We start from the raw sequence: 6,978 nt of genomic DNA, 5'->3' as shown, positions 1-6,978 counted from the left end.
AGCCATTATGGTATGAGTTTTAATTAATCAGCTTGGCCATTAATTAAGGAGCCTGACTTTTCTCTGTGAAGGACGGCTCTCCATTCAATTGAAAGGACAGCAGTTACACATCTACCAAGAGTTGTGTTTCTGCCTGGTATCGAGCCAGGGACCTTTCGCGTGTGAGGCGCACGTGAGAACCACTGCACTACAGAAACCCTACAGCACTGGCCGTTCAGGATCAGCCCAGCATTTCCTCCTTTTTGGTGCCTGCAAGGCATAGTTTAAAAACTGGCTTGAATTGTCTTCTCCCCGTTAGGACGCAAAATTCAATCCCACCAAGCAATGTTTTCTTGTTTCATTGCCTTTGAGAGACAGAATGTTACTCCCTAGGAATAATATGAAGAGCTTTACCGGATCACTGTAGGCTTATTCATCGGCATGGAAAGCAGTCCCTAGTGCACAAATTCTGCATCATTAACATTGCTTTGTATAGATTTTAATTGTCAGGAGACTATAAGGATGTTACTTTTAAGAATTAGCTAAGTAGCATAACTTATCTCTGTTAGGAGATCAAATACAGATGCACTCGTGGAGTTTCTGTTTTGTTTAATTTTGTTTGAAATACATGGATTAGCACACCCATCATGCTACAATGAGTTTTACATCATCCCTGTGACAATTGAAATCAGCCGTAAACACAGCTCCTAAAGCACAGTCCTTGCATCACCGGAGGACAAGCCTGCTGCATATATTGACTTTCTCGGTTTGCAAATGGAGACAGTGATGGGATATTTTTTTCCAACAGAGAAGCTACTCTTTATGTCCATACTAAGATGCTAGTAATCTTCTGATCTTGAAATTTCCATTTTTGCACAATGTAGAACCAAGTTGCAGACGAAGAGGTTAGGGATTTCACATGCGTTATAGTGCCGGAGTTTGGAGTAGAGGACTTGGAGAACTCAATTGGAGTAACTAGGGAGTTCAGAAAACCATTTCCCTCTGCTGCAAGAAGGCCATTCGATTCCCTGGTGTCTACTTCAAATAGAAGACACAGAAACCAAAGAACCAGCTAATGTTTCTGCTCAGCTTCAATTCAAGGTCCTTTCACACATAATGCAAACGTGATGACCAATTCACTACAGACACCATGCAAAAATGCCTTGATGCAGTATGGTATCACTGCAATTTCAGAACAATTTTTTCACCAACTCATTCCCAAAACTGAAAATGTGTGCAAATTATTTAGGAGAAAGAATGAACATCATTTATGCCAAAACCTTTCATATTTGGAAGTTCACAAATAGCTGCCATTTTACGCAAATTTAGTGGGTATGTTGGATGGCCTAAAATGCTGTTAATGAGCAGATGTACCTAAAATTCAAATGGTTCACAATTCTAATTTTTCAGAAATATCTGATTCAAACTTGCAGAAAAAATATTGTTTAGCTGACAGGGAACCCTCTAGTCCGAGCGACACTTCAGTCCAAACTGGTGGTCCTGGAAAATGGTAGGTTCTGTTCTGGCTTTCTAAACTTATGCAGCAGGGCCATGTTAGATCTTCACTGCTTAAGGCCATAAAACCCAAAGATCTCTTTCTTTGCAGTCCCAATAGTTGTCCTCAGAACCTCACTCCTCTCAATTGTACTTTGAAGTCATGAACAGTATTGCCTTCTTTTAACGTTTTGAATACAGTTAAAAAGCAGCTCAGCTGCAGTTCCATGATGGTGAGTTTAAGTTGATTTCCCTGTGCAGTTCTTTAGCCTCGCCTGCCCATGCTTCCCTTTGTTCCAACTATTTCAAACAGCAAAAATGGATGAGAAATGCTTCTGCACAGTATATAAGCTGGGACCTGTGAACTGAAAAGCAAATGCATTGACCACTACTCTAGAAAAATCAAGAGAGTTCAACATCTATATCAATCAATAATTATCCCCCCAAAAGGTCTGATGGTTAACAGGATTCATGACAAAATGATGCTGCGATTAGACAAGGAGCTTGGCGTCTCAGTCTCAGGACCTAAAGGGCAAACTGCAAAAAGAGATACCCACTTCATACACTGTTTACAAACAACAATTGCGCTATCAAGAGGGATGTTTCTGCCCAGTTTCAAACTGAGGACCTTTCGCCTGTTAGGCGAATGTTAGGCGAATGTGATGACCACTACACTACAGAAACCACTGTTAAAAGATTCTTTGGGCTCACTCTCCAACTTTTGCTCATTTTTGGCACTTGAAAATCATAGCTTTAAATTTGGCTAAGGAGTCTGACTTCTCAATCATTAGGATGAAAATTCTCACAACCCCACCAAAGTTCTCTTGTTTCTTACCATTTGAGGAACAGACTGTTGCTAACTAGGCATAATATGAAGAGCTTTACTTTATCTGTGTAGTTCTCTCATTGGCATGTAGAGCATAACCTATTGCGTAAATTCTGTATGCTTGACATTGCCTTGCAAGGATTTTTTCTTTGCCATAGAATTGATGAAATTAACTTTTGAAATTCAGCTAATTAGCATAACCTCTGTTAGGAAACATAATGAGAACACACTCACCAAAGTTTATGCTTCCTGTAGTAATGTTTAAGAAACTGGCTTGAACTGTCTTCACCCCATTAGGACGCAAAATTCAATCCCAGCAACCAATGTTTACTTGTTTCATTGCCTTTGAGAGACAGAATGTTACTCTCTAGGAATAATATGAAGAACTTTACCTGATCACTGGAAGCTGTTTCATTGGCATGGAAAGCAATCCCTAGTGCACAGATTCTGCATCATAAACATTGCTTTGCATGGATTTTAATTGTCAGGAGACTAGAAGTAATTTACTTTTAAGAATTAGCTAAGTAGCATAACTTATCTCTGTTAGTAGATCAAATACAGATGCACTCGTGGTGTTTCTGTTTTGTTTACTTTTGTTTGAAATACATGGATTAGCACACCCATCATGCTACAATGAGTTTTACATCATGCCTGTGACAATTGAAATCAGCCTTAAGCACAGCTCCTAAAGCACAGTCCTTGCATCACCGGAGCACAAGTGTGCTGCATATATTGACTTTCTCAGTTTGCAAATAGAGACCCAACAGAGAAACTACTCTTTATGTCCATACTAAGATGATAGTAATCTTCTGATCTTGAAATTTTAATTTTGCACAATGTGGAACCAAGATGCAGAAGAAGACGTTGGGGATTTCAAATGAGTTATAGTGCCAGAGTTTGGAGTACAGGAATTGGAGAACTCAATCGGAGTAACTAGGGAGTTCAAAAAATCTTTTCTCTCTGCTGCAAGAAGGCCATTCGATTCCCTGATGTCTACTTCAAATACAAGAGACAGAAACCAAAGAACCAACTACTGTTTCTGCTCAGCTTCAATTCAAGGACCTTTTACATATAATGCAAACGTGATGACCACTTCACTACAGAAATCATGCAAAGACTCCTTGATGCAGTATGGTATCACTGCACTTTCAGAACAATCTTTTCACCAACTCATCCCCAAAACTGATAATGAGTGCAAGTTATTGAGTAAAAGAATGAATATAATTTATGCCAAAACCTTTCATATTAGCAAGTTCACAAATAGCTGCCATTTTACGCAAATTTAGTTGGTATGTTGGATGGCCTAAAATGCTAATAATGAGCAGATGTACCTAAAATTCAAATGGTTCACAATTCTAATTTTTCAGAAATATCTGATTCAAACTTGCAGAAAAAATATTGTTTAGCTGACAGGGAACCCTCTAGTCTGAGCGACACTTCAGTCCAAACTGGTGGTCCTGGAAAGTGGTAGGTTCTGTTCTGGCTTTCTAAACTTATGCAGCAGGGCCATGTGAGATCTTCACTGCTTAAGGCCATAAAACCCAAAGATCTCTTTCTTTGCTGTCCCAATAGTTGTCCTCAGAACCTCACTCCTCTCAATTGTACTTTGAAGTCATGAACAGTATTGCCTTCTTTTAACGTTTTGAATACAGTTAAAAAGCAGCTCAGCTGCAGTTCCATGATGGTGAGTTTAAGTTGATTTCCCTGTGCAGTTCTTTAGCCTCGCCTGCCCATGCTTCCCTTTGTTCCAACTATTTCAAACAGCAAAAATGGATGAGAAATGCTTCTGCACAGTATATAAGCTGGGACCTGTGAACTGGAAAGCAAATGCATTGACCACTACTCTAGAAAAATCAAGAGAGTTCAACATCTATATCAATCAATAATTATGCCCCCAAAAGGTCTGGTAGTTCACAGGATTTATGACAAAATGATGCTGCGATTAGACAAGGAGCTTGGTGTCTCAGTCTCAGGACCTAAAGAGCAAACTGCAAAAAGAGACACCCACTTCATACACTGTTTACAAAAAACAATTGCCCCACTAGTGTGCTATCAAGAGGGATGTTTCTGCCCAGTTTCGAACTGAGGACCTTTCGCGTGTTAGGCGAATGTGATGACCACTACACTACAGAAACCACTGCTAAAAGATTCTTTGGGCTCACTCTCCAGCTTTTGCTCATTTTTGGCACTTGAAAATCATAGCTTTAAATCTGGCTAAGGAGTCTGACTTCTCAATCATTAGGATGAAAATTCTCACAACTCCACCAAAGTTCTCTTGTTTCTTACCATTTGAGGAACAGACTGTTGCTAACTAGGCATAATATGAAGAGTTTTACTTTATCTCTGTAGTTCTCTCATTGGCATATAGAGCATAACCTATTGCGCAAATTCTGTATGCTTGACATTGCCTTGCAAGCATTTTTTCTTTGCCATAGAATTGATGAAATTAATTTTTGAAATTCAGCTAATTAGCATAACCTCTGTTAGGAAACAAAATGAGAACACACTCACCAAAGTTTATGCTTCCTGTAGTAATGTTTAAGAAACTGGCTTGAATTGTCTTCACCCTATTAGGATGCAAAATTCAATCACAGCAACCAATGTTTACTTGTTTCCTTGCCTTTGAGAGACAGAATGTTACTCTCTAGGAATAATATGAAGAACTTTACCTGATCACTGGAAGCTGTTTCATTGGCATGGAAAGCAGTCCCTATTGCACAGATTCTGCATCATAAACATTGCTTTGCATGGATTTTAATTGTCAGGAGACTAGAAAGAATTTACTTTTAAGAATTAGCTAAGTAGCATAACTTATCTCTGTTAGTAGATCAAATACAGATGCACTCGTGGTGTTTTTGTTTTGTTTACTTTTGTTTGAAATACATGGATTAGCACACCCATCATGCTACAATGAGTTTTACATCATGCCTGTGACAATTGAAATCAGCCTTAAGCACAGCTCCTAAAGCACAGTCCTTGCATCACCGGAGCACAAGTGTGCTGCATATATTGACTTTCTCAGTTTGCAAATAGAGACCCAACAGAGAAACTACTCTTTATGTCCATACTAAGATGATAGTAATCTTCTGATCTTGAAATTTTAATTTTGCACAATGTGGAACCAAGTTGCAGAAGAAGACGTTGGGGATTTCAAATGAGTTATAGTGCCAGAGTTTGGAGTACAGGAATTGGAGAACTCAATCGGAGTAACGAGGGAGTTCAAAAAATCTTTTCACTCTGCTGCAAGAAGGCCATTCGATTCCCTGATGTCTACTTCAAATACAAGAGACAGAAACCAAAGAACCAACTACTGTTTCTGCTCAGCTTCAATTCAAGGACCTTTTACATATAATGCAAACGTGATGACCACTTCACTACAGAAATCATGCAAAGACTCCTTGATGCAGTATGGTATCACTGCACTTTCAGAACAATCTTTTCACCAACTCATACCCAAAACTGATGAGTGCAAGTTATTGAGTAAAAGAATGAATATAATTTATGCCAAAACCTTTCATATTAGCAAGTTCACAAATAGCTGCCATTTTACGCAAATTTAGTTGGTATGTTGGATGGCCTAAAATGCAAATAATGAGCAGATGTACCTAAAATTCAAATGGTTCACAATTCTAATTTTTCAGAAATATCTGATTCAAACTTGCAGAAAAAATATTGTTTAGCTGACAGGGAACCCTCTAGTCTGAGCGACACTTCAGTCCAAACTGGTGGTCCTGGAAAGTGGTAGGTTCTGTTCTGGCTTTCTAAACTTATGCAGCAGGGCCATGTGAGATCTTCACTGCTTAAGGCCATAAAACCCAAAGATCTCTTTCTTTGCTGTCCCAATAGTTGTCCTCAGAACCTCACTCCTCTCAATTGTACTTTGAAGTCATGAACAGTATTGCCTTCTTTTAACGTTTTGAATACAGTTAAAAAGCAGCTCAGCTGCAGTTCCATGATGGTGAGTTTAAGTTGATTTCCCTGTGCAGTTCTTTAGCCTCGCCTGCCCATGCTTCCCTTTGTTCCAACTATTTCAAACAGCAAAACTGGATGAGAAATGCTTCTGCACAGTATATAAGCTGGGACCTGTGAACTGGAAAGCAAATGCATTGACCACTACTCTAGAAAAATCAAGAGAGTTCAACATCTATATAAAACAATAATTATCCCCCCAAAAGGTCTGGTAGTTAACAGGATTTATTGCAAAATGATGCTGCGATTAGACAAGGAGCTTGGTGTCTCAGTCTCAGGACCTAAAGAGCAAACTGCAAAAAGAGACACCCACTTCATACACTGTTTACAAAAAACAATTGCCCCACTAGTGTGCTATCAAGAGGGATGTTTCTGCCCAGTTTCGAACTGAGGACCTTTCGCGTGTTAGGTGAATGTGATGACCACTACACTACAGAAACCACTGCTAAAAGATTCTTTGGGCTCACTCTCCAGCTTTTGCTCATTTTTGGCACTTGAAAATCATAGCTTTAAATCTGGCTAAGGAGTCTGACTTCTCAATCATTAGGATGAAAATTCTCACAACTCCACCAAAGTTCTCTTGTTTCTTACCATTTGAGGAACAGACTGTTGCTAACTAGGCATAATATGAAGAGTTTTACTTTATCTCTGTAGTTCTCTCATTGGCATATAGAGCATAACCTATTGCGCAAATTCTGTATGCTTGACAT

The 6,978-nt window shown here is 39.1% G+C and overlaps 2 non-coding genes across 2 annotated transcripts; both read right to left on the bottom strand.

The window, feature by feature from the left end:
* Positions 1 to 4,361: 4,361 nt before the first annotated feature.
* On the bottom strand, positions 4,362 to 4,434 carry trnav-aac (transfer RNA valine (anticodon AAC)). The gene has a single exon. It is a non-coding gene; the product is annotated as a tRNA-Val (tRNA).
* Positions 4,435 to 6,635: 2,201 nt separating this feature from the next.
* On the bottom strand, positions 6,636 to 6,708 carry trnav-aac (transfer RNA valine (anticodon AAC)). The gene has a single exon. It is a non-coding gene; the product is annotated as a tRNA-Val (tRNA).
* Positions 6,709 to 6,978: the final 270 nt, after the last annotated feature.

The sequence above is a fragment of the Electrophorus electricus genome, chromosome 2 (genome assembly GCF_041902795.1).
Source record: "Electrophorus electricus isolate QZ-2024a chromosome 2, ASM4190279v1, whole genome shotgun sequence".
Lineage (NCBI taxonomy): Eukaryota > Metazoa > Chordata > Actinopteri > Gymnotiformes > Gymnotidae > Electrophorus > Electrophorus electricus.
The sequence above is the reverse complement of the archived record's forward strand: the minus strand, read 5'-3'. Positions and strand labels throughout refer to the sequence as shown.